Here is a 16,175-nt window from a genome sequence, read left to right as displayed (position 1 = left end):
TCTTTGTTCACAGTGACGTTACAATCTGAATTATGTCTATTAAATCTGTAAACAGCTCACGTGGTGGTTACCTGTAATCTGTGCTGGTGAATGCTATTAAACTCATCGAAGGGGGGGGGAACTTGCATTATCCTCTCCTTCGTGTGTTTTCTTTAGCAGAGCCATAAGACATCTCAAGCAGAGCTATCTGAAACTGTTTGCTAGATTCAAACTAAATCGTGAATAATAGTACACAATAGTAAACAGGGTGTGGTATCATTTTAAATTAAACAACCAAACATTACGGTTAAATTTTGTATTATTTTTCAAAATTTTGTAGTTTTGTGTATTGGTATTTATGCTAGCGTGTGTGGCAGTTTTTAACACATCTTTATAGAATTAATTACCCCAGACCCGCTTGTTTGTGCCCCGCTCACAACCCTGAACAAATACTTTTTACCGACCATTTTCCCCTTATTGGTTGGGAGCCAATTGCACATGAAGGAACGAAAACAGTGCATTACAGGAAGCCTTACAGGGAAGCCCAGAAGTCCACTCTCACGTATGGTAAAATAAGCTCTCTTTACACATTAAACTGCTGCTTTCATAATCATTTAAGTGAGAATCATCAGAGGTGTGCCAATTTTGTTTCTACCATTCAGACGTCAAAAAAATCCGACATTCTTTTGACTTTAAAAATTTTAAATCAAATAAACAAACACACAGTGTGAATCCAGTGCATGATCACAGCACTACAAACACCTGACACACACACACCTCCAGGGTTTAGTGTCTGAAGCCTTTACAGAGAGTTGTATTCTGATGGTGAGATGGTTTAACATCAAGATAGACGAGAAAGCAGGGACGCGTAGAGTGAGGGGTTTGTTTCATTGTAGCTCTGTCTTAGTGTGTTTGAAACTCTACACACCAAAATAAAAGTGGATCCCCAAAAATCACAGTCCAAACTGAAGCTTGCTGCAGGGTTGTGGGTTTAACAGACCAGACCAAGACGAGTCAAGCTCTTATGAATCACTGTACTTTACTGTAATTGTGATACACATTTACAAAGTTCGTTTAGGGCACGTCAGATAATCTAGATTACCCACTTAGACCATGGCGTCTTCGCAGGGAGACTTTGTTTTGTGTCATTCGGGTTATGGAGAAATGTAGAGTATTTGTTAATATGGAGGGTCATTCCAAGCTAAATAATATTTCAAACACCCTTCCCCTGGGCCATGCACGCACATGATAAACTGTTGAATTAGAAGATAGGGCTACCTTAACCCAAGCCATGTACATGATTTATAACATGCTGAAAACATATAAAACAGACTACAAACTCAAACCTCAGTAAACTCGTGAATATCATCTCAGTGATGTCATCTGTCTGTATCTTTTATTTCCTGTGCCGGTGACTGACAGGCATGGTGTTACTCTGTCGTCATGGCGATGGTCTCCTTAGCCTGGCTCCTCCCAGCCATCGCTGCTGCCACGCCCCATCCCCATGCGACCTGCATGCCCAATCAGTGTGGTGCGTCTGGAAGGTGAGTCACGTGACTGACGGATCTCAGTGAGTAGGTGTGTTGGACTTTGCATGACAGCAAAGTACCGGAAAAGCTATATAGAGCAGACGCTTCGTATGCCCCACCTCCTTCCAATCGCTCTCCGCCGCTGTACGCAGCCGTCCCCAATCACTGATCACATTCTGCCCCTCTTACCAATAGTTTTAAGCAAAACTGCAGCATTTTTTTTTTTTTGATGGGTTTTTTAGGCATATTATGCAAAACTTGACCAAAATGTTACACAACTCACATTCAAACCCATCGATCTTAAAATAATAACTATAATAATTATTTTATTTTACTTTAAGTGTTTTGGTCAGGCAAGTGATGGCCTGGTGTTTTAAAATCTGTTAATATTTTAAAAAGTCATGTAGTGTTTTCCTGCCTGTGTTATTTTGGCAAAACTGAGATTCTATTACAGTTTTTTTTATATATTTTGATGTAATTAAGTTATTAATATATTTATTAATATAACATTTTTTTTTTTTTCATTTTAGTTCAAAGTTTAGTTTTCCTTTTTCTTTCAAGTTTTTTTTGTTTGTTATAGTTTTGATATCATTTTTGTTTCAATTTAAATGGAGATATATTTAAGTTGCATTGTTACAACTAAATAAAAAAATATTTTCCTTTTGGTCCATGGTTATTATAGTGACAAAACTTAAACCATAAAACAAATTTTTTTGTTACTTAATTGTTAACTGAAAAAAAAAATTTAAAAACCTAAACTTATTTGAATTAATATATGATACTAAATAACACCACCTTGGCACCTAGCTGAGATAAAATAAGTTTAAAAAGGCACAATATGTAATATTTTAATAATAAAATATCCAAAAACGTACATAGTGTGATATATTTCATTAGTTACAGATGTTCTCTCAAAGTCACTTAAAACAACTCTCAAAATAAGTGCTCTGTGACTAGAAATAAATTACCCTGAAAATGAGTTGCTGTATGAAACAAAACAGATTCATTTTTTCACTAACGTCATTAAATGTGTCATCTTTCACCGTTTCAAATGAAATCAGTATCAACAGGACCTGCATCTTTCCACTGCAGGAAGCACAGAAGCTGCATCTGAAGAGGCATCAGATGCATTTACACACTGTTTGATGAAGCTTGAGATGCCATAAATGCAATTTACACTGCACTATTTCAAATGCACAAAGAATTTTATAAGTTTAATGTTTTAATTATTTTTTTAAAATACAAAATAAGAAATGTTGTGAAAAATGAAATGATAGTTTGAAATATGAAACCAAACCAGTAGGTGGCAGCATATGACTGTTTGAATGAGTCCTTCATTCACAGAGTCGTTCAAACAGCTGATTCATTTCATTCATGTCTTTATGAATGGGTTATTGAATCATTGACTCACTTGATTCGTTCAAACATATTGATTCATTCAGTAAAGACACAACACGCTGTGTTGCTCGGAGACACTTCTGCGCGTAGCTTTGATTGGAGATATCCTCATCAGAGAATTCAGCAAAAACAGTCAAAATTGTGTCCTCTTTTCTGCTCCACAGATTCGCACCGGTGTTCCCAACTTTTCAGGGTCTGGTGTTTAATAATGGCACGGAGCGTCTGGGTCTGGACTATCAGCGCATGATCCGGATCCAGCACATGCTGTACATCGCTGCCAGGTCCTTCAGTCCAAGATCAGTCTGTTCAACAAAACACATGCCCGGACGGGTTTCAAAGAACTGTCAATTCTATTAGACAGTGATATATTTTGTCACATATATAAATGAACTGGAAAAAGCTGTAGAGAAGTCATTGTGACTTTTCTTGTGTTTTTCTTTCTGTTTAGAGAGACCATGTATTGTTGTGAATCTCACTACTACCTGCAGTCGATAAGATCATCCCACAGCAGGTAAACCACACCGGTGTAACCCATGCAGAAAAACATGCCATAGAACAATAATAATAATAATAATAATACGCTAGTAAACATGTACTTTTTTAAAGGAAATATCTCAACTTCCATGTTTTGAATTTTAAAAATAAACCTGTAATTGAAAGGAGTTTTTTAAATTAAATTCAATTTTTATTAAATTAGATTTAATTACATTTTTAAAGTTAATTAAATTGCAATATTTTAATGCCTTAATTTGAGTTGCTATTGTTTTTGGTAAATAAATTTGTATTAAAATGAAAACCGACAAGACAGAATTGTTTTGGGAAAAAAGTAAGTTAAAAAAAATTATATGAATTTGGTTGATTAGGCATGCTTTTTAAATATTATACCTTTAAATTAGACCATTAATTATTCTGAATTCTGAAAAAAATAAAACAAAATACAAAGAATTTAAAGGAACCCGGGGGAAAATGGATTTCATCGGATGCTGAAAGTGCTTAAAAACTTGTTGGTAAATTGTGTTCATTTCCTGATTTCAGTTAATCATATTTGATATTTGATGACTAAAATTTAAATCAACGATTTAAATTTTAGTCCACAAAAATGAAAACATAAAAAAAATGTAAAGAAAGAATAAAATGGATTTCTTAGAGGCCTAAAAATGTAATCTTTGTTACATTTTTTTTATATGTTTCATGATTTTAGTTAATTAATTTTTTTTTTGTTGTTGTTGATTTTTTAAATGAACCATTACATTTAATTTAACCATTAAAACAGAATCTTGAAAAAAAACAAAAATAAAAAGAATCTCCATCACACACAGATCCTGACGTGGAGATCTACAGACGTGTCGAAGGGTGCCGTGAGAGGAAGAAACAGCGTGAGTATCTCCATCAGAGAGAGATCTGAGATCAGATGAAGACACACAGCTGGACCAAAGGATGTCTCTTCAGTCCTCCTGATGGAAAAACTGTCTCTGCCATGAACCCTCAGAAACACCTTAGGATTAACTACTTTATCCTTCTCTTATGTCTTCCTCTGACCATTAATGATTGGTTTTCATTTATGTCAACAAGTGAACGAATGACAGCTGTTATTCTGAGCCCTGTATTTAGTTGTCTGTCACCTGAAATCGATGTTACAGTTTTTTTTTTTCACACATTTTTAAAACTTTACCCTCTTTTTTTTTTATTTTTTTTTTTGTTTTACTTTACGCACAAATACAAGAACTGCACACAAAAATGCAAAATGCCTTGCAAAAGAAGCACTGCAATTCAAAATATCACAAACCATCCATCTCAAAAGCAAACATTTGCGAACATCCTTGCATAATATTAATTCCCTGTTAGATTTTTGTGTGTCATTAAAACATCTGTTTTGTTTTTCAGATGAGTGTATAATTACATCAAGGTTCTTGTGCCTCGTAACTGACGAGACTCTGTTTGCGTGTGGAACGAACGCTCTGGAAACCCGGCCTGCAGATACTACAGAGTGAGTGACCAGACAGGTTTTGACCCGCCTCACATGCATGCAGGAGTTTCTGACGCTGCTGCTTGTGTTTAGTTGAGGACGCTGGAGCAGGTCGGTCAGGAGCTGCTGGGTCAGGCCCGATGTCCCTTCGAGTCGCGCCAGTCCAATGTAGGAGTGTTTGCAGGTGAGAACACACCACGATTAATGTAGTTAACGAACACCAAATCATAAAAACATTACCGGTACGTTAAATAAAATTTAAACAAAATAAACATAAAATATAAAAAACCCTAAACTTTAATTTCAGTTAGTTGCCAAGGTAGTATTTTTAACTTTCTTACTTTACTTGATAAACAAAAATAAAACAAAAATAAAAAAAAAAAAAACAAATACATATTTTAAAAAAAAGAATATGGATCTAAACAAAATTACGAAAACTATTTAAACAACAATAATGTTTCTGTGCCCTAATAATATAATAATAAAAACCAAGTGTATTTAATATTTTATTGTACAGTAAATAATATTTTTATTTAGTTTTTACAATTTAAATGAATGTGAACTATTATTTTTGTATAGTCATATTGAATATTGTATTGCAGCTGTTACTGTTGTTCTGTGAAATGAGCAAAGACAATAATAATGATAAATATTATTAATTAGTGTTACTATTATTATTTATAATAATAAAAAAAAAACATTTTATTTTACAGTAAATAGTAATATATTTCTTTATTGATTTGATTTTATAATTTAAATTTCAATCTTGGATGATGGATTAAATTTGCTCTTGATCGTCAGTCTTAAATTTCAACCAGACACCACAGGTTTGATGACTCTTTGATTGATGTTTTGTCATATCTACAGTTTCAGGTGGTCATTTCTATTCGGCCACAGTGACGGACTTCCAGGCGAGTGATGCGGTGATCTACAGGGAGTTTTGGGGTGGAGGAGGGGCGGCCCGTCCTGCGCACCGTCAAATACGACTCCAAGTGGCTCAGAGGTGATTCCTCAATCATGTGTGATGTTTCAGGTGGTGTGTGATGCTGCTAAAATAAATGAAAATGTTGACTTGACAACTAGCTGAAATAAATATGTTATTTTTAATAATAGTAATGTTTGTATTTGTATCTCAAGTACCGAAAATGTTTTAGCGTTAGTGTACCAATAAATAACCTGTATAATGTAACCTAATCTGTAACCCTGGAGCACGAAACCAGTCATGAGGGTAAATCTTTCTGAAACTGAGGTGTATACATCATCTGAAAGCTGAATAAATAATCTCTCCATTGATGTTTGGTTTGTTAGGAGGACAATATTTGTCTGAGATACAACTATTTGAAAATCTGAAATCTGAGGGAGCAAAAAAATCTAAATATTGAGAAAATAAAGGGGTCATCGGATGCAAAATTCACTTTTGTTGTTGTTTGAACATAAGTGTGTGTTGTGGAAGTGTGTAAACAATCCACCCTAAATTATCAATATCCACCCATGTTTTATTTTAAATCCTCTTTCTCAAATCAGACTGTGCTTTGAGATTCTGGTCAAATGATGTAGTTCTGCACAGGCCCCTCCCACGATGGGTTGATTGACAGCACCGTCTTACCTTAGACCCCGCCCTGAGTGAGCTTGTCAGCAGTCCCAATGTCTCCAATTAAGCGCGATTGTCGGTGGTTTGCTGTTGTTGGATGTGCTATAATGAACATAACATTCGTCAGTTACTCCAGACATCTGAGCCGCTGAAAGACACACAGGATTAAAGTGTATTGTTGGCTAATGCTACAAATATACATGTGCTAACTTATGACGAGGTTCTGTTGCTCCAGGGACACATATAAACTAATAAAAGATCTTTACTATATGATGTCTGTTGATTTTCAACACGATAGCACAGACTTTTATAATTGATTTACTTAAGTTTTAACCTCTTTCTTTTGCCTTCAAAATTACAAACAAGTGTTTTTGTGTACTTCATGCCATCTTAGTTTGTCTCTACAGAGCCTCACTATTCTGCACGCCGTCGAATACGGCAAACTACGTGTATTTCTTTCTTCAGTGAGATCGCAGTGGCGCACAACCGGCGCTGGGAAGGTAAAAGATGATGAGTGTGTGAGAAGATTTAGACATTCAGTTCATTTATAAAATGAGATCAGACACAAGCAAACAGCCCTTCCTGAATCAGGTAGTCTCTCCTCCTTGCTCCTCGTGGTGTAGGTGGTGTATTCGCGCGTGGCGCGTGTGTGTAAGAACGACAGCGGCGGCTCCTCACGGGTGTTGGATCGTCACTGGACGTCGTTTCTGAAGGCGCGTCTGAACTGCTCTGTTCCTGGAGACACGTTCTTCTACTTCGACGTGCTGCAGTCGCTCACCCCAGCGTGCCTGCAGATCAACCAGCGGCCCGCTGTGGTTAACCAGGTCTCATTCACCACACAGACCAACAGGTACACCGTCACCTCTAGGGTTACGCTACCCAACTCTGTACTTTTAAGAGTACCTATTCACATTAAATTAATAACTAGAGATGTAACGATGAAAGTGAGGCGGTTGAAAATCGATTCAAATGTGTGACTATTCAAATCTGTTGAGATGCTAAACAAATCATGATACACTTAGAGCAGGGGTTTATATGAATGTGTCTCTGAGGGGAACTGACTGTCTTTAGAAAAGTTTACGTGTTTTCTGATCATCTTTCCTCTGAACGATGGATAATAAAGTAGTGTTCATGAGCGCAGCGCTGCTTTGTTTACAGCGGTAACCAAGGAAAACACTGTATCACTGCTGTCTGAGAGAAGTGCTGCTTTTGTTTACCAGCGGTACCACAAGAAAACAACTGTATCACTGCTGTTCATGAGAGCAGCTGCTGCTTTTGTTTACAGCGGTAACCAAGGAAACACTGTAATACTGCTGTTCATGAGAGCAGCGCTGCTTTGTTTACAGCGGTAACCAAGGAAACCACTGTATCACTGCTGTTCATGAGAGCAGCTTCGCTGCTTTGTTTACAGCGGTAACCAAGGAAACACTGTATCACTGCTGTTCAGTGGTGAGGAGCAGCTCTGCTTTGTTTACAGCGGTAACCAAGGAAAACACTGTATCACTGCTGTTCATGAGAGCAGCGCTGCTTTTTTTACCGCGGTTAACCCAAGGAAACACTGTATCACTGGCTGTTCGTGAGCGCAGCGCTGCTTTGCACAACAGGGTAACCAAGGAAAAAACACTGTATCATGTGCTGTTCATGAAGAGCAGCTCTGCTTTGTTTACAGCGGTAAACCAAGGAAACACTGTATCACCACTGTTCATGAGAGCAGCGCTGCTTTGTTACAGCGGTAACCAAGGAAAACACTGTATCACTGCTGTTTCATGATCAGCAGCGTGCTTTGGTTTACAGCGGTAACCAAGGAAACGCCGCTGTATCACTGCATGAGAGAAGCTGCTTTATTTACAGCGGTAACCAAGGAAACACTGTATCACTGCTGTTCATGAGAGCAGATCTGCTTTGTTTACATCGGAAAACAAAGGAAACACTGTATCACTGCTGTTCGTGAGAGCAGCTCTGCTTTGTTTACAGCGGTAACCAAGGAAACACTGTATCACTGCTGTTCGTGAGAGCAGCGCTGCTTTGTTTACAGCGGTAACCAAGGAAACACTGTATCACAACTGCTGTTCATAAGAGCAGCGCTGCTTTGTTTACAGCGGTAACCAAGGAAACACTGTATCACTGCTGTTCATGAGAGCAGCTCTGTTTGTTTACAGCGGTAACCAGGGAAACACTGTATCACTGCTGTTCATGAGAGCAGCTCTGTTTTGTTACAGCGGTACCAAGGAAACACTGTATCACTGCTGTTCATGAGCGCAGCTCTGCTTTGTTTACAGCGGTAACCAAGGAAACACTGTATCACTGCTGTTCATGAGCGCAGCTCTGCTTTGTTTTGACAGTGGTAACCAGGGAAACACTGTATCACTGCTGTTCGTGAGAGCAGCTCTGCTTTGTTTACAGCGGTAACCAAGGAAACACTGTATCACTGCTGTTTGTGAGAGCAGCTCTGCTTTGTTTACAGCGGGGGGGTTTTTTTTTTTTTTTTTTTTTTTGGAAACACTGTATCGACTGCTGTTCGTGAGAGCAGCTCTGCTTTGTTTACAGCGGGTAACCAAGGAAACACTGTATCACTGCTGTTCGTGAGAGCAGCTCTGCTTTTGTTTACAGCGGTAACCAAGGAAACACTGTATCACTGCTGTTCGTAAGAGAAGCTCTGCTTTGTTTACAGCGGTAACCAAGGAAAACACTGTATCACTAAGGCTGTTCGCGTAAGAGAAGCTCTGCTTTGTTTACAGCGGTAACCAAGGAAACACTGTATCACTGCTGTTCATGAGAGCAGCTGCTGCTTTGTTTACAGCGGTAACCAAGGAAACACTGTATCACTGCTGTTCATGAGCGCAGCTCTGCTTTGTTTTACAGCGGTAACCAAGGAAACACTGTATCACTGCTGTTCATAAAGCGCAGCTCTGCTTTGTTTTACAGCGGTAACCAAGGAAACACTGTATCACTGCTGTTCATGAGAGAAGCTCTGCTTTGTTTACAGCTGTAACCAAGGAAACACTGTATCACTGCTGTTCGTGAGAGCAGCTCTGCTTTGTTTACAGCGGTAACCAAGGAAACACTGTATCACTGCTGTTCGTGAGAGCAGCTCTGCTTTGTTTACAGCGGTAACCAAGGAAACACTGTATCACTGCTGTTAATAAGAGAAGCTCTGCTTTGTTTACAGAGGTAACCAAGGAAACACTGTATCACTGCCTGTTCATGAGAGCAGCTCTGCTTTGTTTACAGCGGAAACCAAGGAAACACTGTATCACTGCTGTTCGTGAAAGCAGCCTCTGCTTTGTTTACAGTGGTAACCAAGGAAACACTGTATCACTGCTGTTCGTGAGAGCAGCGCTGCTTTGTTTACAGCGGTAACCAAGGAACACTGTATCACTGCTGTTCATGAGCGCAGCTCTGCTTTGTTTACAGCGGTAACCAGGGAACCACTGTATCACTGCTGTTCATAAGCGCAGCTCTGCTTTGTTTACAGCGGTAACCAAGGAAACACTGTATCACTGCTGTTCATGAGCGCCACCTGCTGTCAGAGAGTGACACTGCGGCTCGTCTGCTGCTTCCTTCAGATGTGTTTTATGTATAGTTTCACAAAACTAAAGTCAGACCACTCTGTTTTTGTTTCAGATTTCTAAATGATGCAATCTAATTTAGATTAGAAACTGCTCATGCTGCATGTGTGCTGCATCTGTGTTTGGATCATGATTAAAATGCAGTGGTTTTCTCTCATTTTAAATGGAAAGAGCTTACTTTGTTTATATGAACAGATTTATTTTATTTGTGTAATTTATTTATTTGATTTGGGGTTTGTTTTAAAATTTCAGTTTAGTTTTATTATATTTCAATTTCACAAAGAAACGTGCAGCAGCAGCCTAATAACAGGACACCTTCTCGTTTACTGTATAATGTCTTCAATCTCATTTTGTTGAGAGAGAGAGAGAAATTGCAAGCTCAGAGACTGGAGTGAGACCATAAGTGTGTTCAAACAAAGTCCAAAGGGTTACATTTTCATTTGATTAAAAATAAATCAATAAATGTTTAATGCCTTCATATGAATATCAGAAAATTGAAAACACAAGAATTTCAGGAAAAAAGGAAAAGGAAAAGATTGTAGGGCTCTATTGTTCAAAATGTTGAAATTGAGAGTAAGTTGAGACTTATTTTTCACTGAAATAAATACTTTTGTTATTACACAGAGAGTAAAGTACAGAAAAAAGGTACCAATGGGTACCGGCACAGAATTTCAGGTACCGATAACACCACTGTACCGGTTAGAATGTGAACGGTGCCCAACCCTAGTCACACACAACACACACACACACACACACACAGCACATGTTTGATCAGTCTGTGTCTGTGTGTCCCAGTATTCCCGGCTCAGCAGTGTGTGGGTTTTATTTGGGAGTGGACATTGAGGCGAGTGTTTATCTGGGAAGTTAAGGAGCAGAAGAACAGTGATTCGATGTGGACGCCGGTGCCTGAGGAACACGGGGCCTGAACCACGGTAAAACACACACACACACACACACACACACACACACCCACACCACACACACACACACCACAATATGAATCTTATGATCTTGTTTTTAGTGAGATTTGTCCAGCAGGATAAAGATACACACCCACCAAAGTGTCCCTGTGTTTAATTCCCTACAAATAAAATAAACATAAACTGAAATAAAATGAAATGTTCAAATAAAAACGCAGCTTATTTTATTTCAGCTACAGTAGTTGCCAAGATTTAAATAACCAAAACTAAAACTAAAAGTTGATAAAAACTGTACAAACACAACACAAAACAAACAAATACTGGTCTGTGTGTGTGTGTGTTCAGTCCAGGTTCATGTGCAGGTGAAGGTTCAGCATCCTCCTACTCCTCTTCTGTTCAGTTTCCCAGGACTCTGTGCTTTTCATTTATTAAGAACGCATCGCTGATGGACGAATGTCTGTGTCAGCAATCAACAGCCAACCGCTGATCACCAGCACCAACCAGCAGGTACCACACACACACACACACACACCACACACACAGCACACAATCACACTCCACACTCACACACCACACACACATCACACTCCACACACACACACACACACTCACACTTACCACTCACACTACACACACACCACACACCCACACACACACACACACACAGCACACACACACACACACACACACACACACACACATACACGCTCTCTCACACACACACACACAACACACCACACACACACCTCAACACACTCACACACGCACACACACACACACACTCCACGCTCACACACTCACACACACACACACACACACACACACACACACACCCACACACACACTCTCACACACTCTCACACACACACACTCAACACATAAACACACACCACTCCCACACACACGCACACCCACACACACACACACACACGCACACACACACACACACACGCACACACACACACACTCTCACACACACCACACACACTCTCACACACTCACACACCCACACCACAAAACACATAAAAACACACACACACACACACACTCTCACCACACACACACCACACACACACACACACACACACACACACACAACACACACACCACAAACACACATAACACACACACTCCCACACAACACACACACGCACACACACACACACCTCACACACACACACACACAAACACACACACACTCTCCACCACACACACAAACACCACTCTCACACACTCACACACACACACACACACACTCACACACACGCAAACACACACACCACACACGCAACACCACACACTCTCACACACACACACACACACACACCTCTCTTCACACCATCGGGAACAACACACACACACACACACCAACACATAACACACACAACACTCACACACACCACACACACACACACACACACACTCACACACACACACACACCACACAACAAACCAACACATAAACACACACACTCACACACACACACACACACACACACACACACACACTCACACACACACACACACACACTCTCACACACACTCACACACACACGCACACTCACACACCACTCACTCTCTCTCACACACACGTTTGTGACTCTGCATCACACTGATGTGTTTGTACTGTGCAAGGTAAAGCTGACTCAATTGTAGTGGTACGGCGGCTGGGCCTCATAAGAACCGCAGCGTTGTGTGTTTTCTGGGCTCTGAAAGACGGCCGGGTCCTGAAGATCCTGACCGGCACTCAAGCCCTACATCTCAGCCGCAGCTCCAGACTGCTGGAGACCTCAACGTCTTCACCCCACACAGTGAGCGCACACACCAGCACCGCTCTGACGTTCCTGTCATGAAGCTTTTCTTCTCTAAATCTTACCGTCTTGCTCCCAGGTGTTCCGGAGCAGCGGACTGTGTTGGGTCTGGCAGCTGGATAAGGATCATCACGCTCTGTTTGTGGCGTTTTCCCAGCTGCATTATCAGAGTTCCTCTCAAAGCCGCTGCGCTCCACACACCACACACCACATGCAAGAGGGTGAGACATGCACACGCCAGTCCACGAGCTCAAGAGACCCTAAACATACCTTGATTTAAACATACTCGGCGAAACACAACTGTTCATTATAACAGGAATACTGAAAATAAAAGATTCCCTTACAGTGCTTTATTACTTTATTATGAAATACATTTGATTTTATTTTTCTCCCAAAATAATATCTATATATAATATATATATATATATAATATATAATTTTTTTTTTTTTTTTTCAGGTTTTTTTTTCTGCATTTTTTTGTTAGCATTTTTCTGGATTCTCCATTTAAATGATTAAATGAAAATATTAATATTTTTAGTAATAAAAAAAAAAGGTATCTGATTGAAATCATGGCAACTTTGGTGCAATTTACCAAAACAATGTTATTAAATCTCTAACAGAAAATACATTATTTGGGGCCACTAATTTTTTTTCCAAATTTGTTGTGCGCTTTCTGGATTTTCTTTTTTTTTTCTGGATTCCATTTCAATGTGTTTACTAATTTTTTTTTTTAATGAATGAATGAATAAGTCATATGTAATGTAATGCTTTATTGTGTATTGATCCAGTTAAGTCCCAGTAAAGCTAGGTTTAATCAATTGAGCCTTAACAGTTTAAAAATTCTAAAAAAAATGTTACACTTAATAAGGGCTTGTGTATTTTTCAGAAAACTCTATCTTAATATGATGAAATTTTTCTGGATTTGCATTTGTGGTTAAAAATTAAACTCTGTAGTTATCATAAGCTCGTGTCTAATGAAGTGATATCATAAACGCTACACGCAAATATTATGTGATGTAATATAATTTTATCCAAAACAGTGTCTGCAACATGAAGGCTTAAAACATTATGACTTTAAATAATCGCAAATGTATATCAATGAGCGTAACGAACATGCCACAATTGCTTTTATTTGGTCAAACAAAGTGAATGCACAACAGAGGTGTACTGTAAAAATTTAAAACATGGAAGAAAAGTTGTGATTTTTCCTAAAAAGAGAAAAGGGTTTGTCACTTTATTATTAGTACACTTTAGAGTTGTACCTTTTACTGTACAATAGTCTGGACTTAACTGCTCATAAGGTGACTGCGTTCATGGTTCCGACGAGAGGTAATGTTGTGTGTGTGTGTGTGTGTGTAGATAAATCATTAGCCCCGCCCGCCCCTACTCGCGGGTGTGCCAACTACGGGGGATTTGAAGACAGACAGGAGAGACAACTGGATGTTTTGAGCAGTAGGACCCAGCGCCGAGTGGGGTGTGCGTGTGGTTCGACATTCGGAAGGTGCGTACAGCCACCGCATTTTTGTGTTTGGGTAGTTTATTGTTGAGTTGGTTTAGTAGAAAGCCATGTCCGTGTGTGAAGATGTATGTCACAAAGTAGGATGTGGGGCGTAGGCCAGTGAGTGTATCCTGAAATAGAGACGCTGGTCAATCCACACACACGAACCATACGTTGCATTGTGCGGACGGGACGCGGTGCAGGGGGGACGTGGCTCCAGACGGGTTTCAAGTGGAAGATAGTCAATGGAGAGAAGGAATCCAGCGCGAGAAGTCTTCTGCCTAACCTACTAATGGAGCCTCTATGAGCGCCGCAAGAAAACTAAATCAATGTCCAATGGAGGACGATAATGTAGTTCTTATTGGGGGTGGTTTGGGTTTGAAAGAGTTGTGTTGGGATGGGGGTGTGAGTGGGGGGGGGGTGGGGGGTGGAAACGGGCGAGGGTTTATTTGAGCAGGACATCGACGGTGAGCGCAGTCACGTTCTTTGACCAGCAACATGCACACGGTCATCATAACACATGATTAATCTCAGATCCAGTGATCCTGGCGTTTAAGAGAGAATTTTGGCACTGAGTTTGCTTAAGTTTCCATTTAACACGAGGAGGATAGTTGATGTCATGCTGATTGCAGGCGACCTGTTGAAACCGACTGTAACTACAATGAAGCAGCACTGATCTCTTCTATATCTGTGTCCTGGTTCAAGACAGGTTCGACCGTCAGCAGCAGGAAGTGATGTGAACTACGCTGTGGATTCGCCTCTGGTCGCAGTGTGTCAACACCATTGGTTGATCGAGGGTTTTGTTTTCTTTTTTTTTCAAGGAAACAGGTTTTGGGACTAAATATTTTTAAACAATCAAAAAAAAAAAAAAAGCATTTTCTTAAGTGAATTTTTTTTTGAGCATCTGAGGTGCTACATCAGCTTTTATGGCTCATATAGGGTGATATAGTGAGAGATATGGAGAAAAAAACAACCACGATCAGAACATGAAGTTGCCGTGCAGAAGTGCTGTTATGTCTGATATGAGAGTCTGATGAGATTAGTGATGTACATAAGTGAGACTTTTTCTAACAGTTCGAGCAGCTCAGATCTTGAACAATTTTTTTTAGGATCTTAAGTTTTTGCGTGAACTAAACATTGTTACATTCAGTATTGCAGAAATCTTTGCATTGCAATTACTGTTTGGAGCACCAAAACTCTCACTGGAATCATTACAGATTAATGGCTTTAATTAAATGTTTGGTGACAATGGTAGAAACGATATTTGCATGACTGAACAACAGTCGCATCCAGCAGCCAAAGCTAGAAATTAACTTAGAAACCATCTTTAGCTGATGATTAAAATACGTAGTGTTTGTGATCATTTAGGTAGCAGCTGCAGTGTGTGTGCGAAAGGAGAGTACGTAGACTGAATGAGCCGTGTGTGTGTGTGTAGGGGTGGTGAACGCAGATATGCATTGAGAAAGCGCCATATAGACGGGACTATCGCGGCGGGGAATTGCTTTCAGCGCTCACGAATATTCTGGTCCAGCGTGTGTGTTAGGTGGCGATTCCGACAGGATTGAGGTTGCCAGTTCGTGTCCCGGGTGTTGCTGGTGTACCTGCTTACTGCGGTCACAGAGGTTACCCACCAATCAACAGGAAGCCGCGGCGCGTCTGACACGGACAGCTCACCAGCCTCGGCCACACAGAACCCGACTCGTAGGACAGACGACAAAGACAAGAAACGACTCACATTCCGTCTAAGAATACGACCGCCGGGCCTTTTTAAACCACACGTGGACTGAGGACCGAGGAGTTCGTGCTCGAGGGAACGCCTGCGCGACCACAAGCGTGAGATCCACCCCAGAGCTGGGCCCTCAAGAACTTAATAAAAGGCTCTAAGTAGCAAATCAAAGCAGATGGGGCGGCTGA

At 40.1% G+C, this 16,175-nt stretch overlaps 1 pseudogene; it reads left to right on the top strand.

Annotated features, from left to right (window-relative positions):
- Window positions 1-1,407: 1,407 nt before the first annotated feature.
- On the top strand, window positions 1,408-10,958 carry LOC122140860 (annotated as a pseudogene).
- The last annotated feature ends 5,217 nt before the right edge of the window (window positions 10,959-16,175 follow it).

Source organism: Cyprinus carpio, chromosome B19 (assembly GCF_018340385.1).
Source record: "Cyprinus carpio isolate SPL01 chromosome B19, ASM1834038v1, whole genome shotgun sequence".
Lineage (NCBI taxonomy): Eukaryota > Metazoa > Chordata > Actinopteri > Cypriniformes > Cyprinidae > Cyprinus > Cyprinus carpio.
This window is presented reverse-complemented; position numbering and strand designations above follow the sequence as displayed.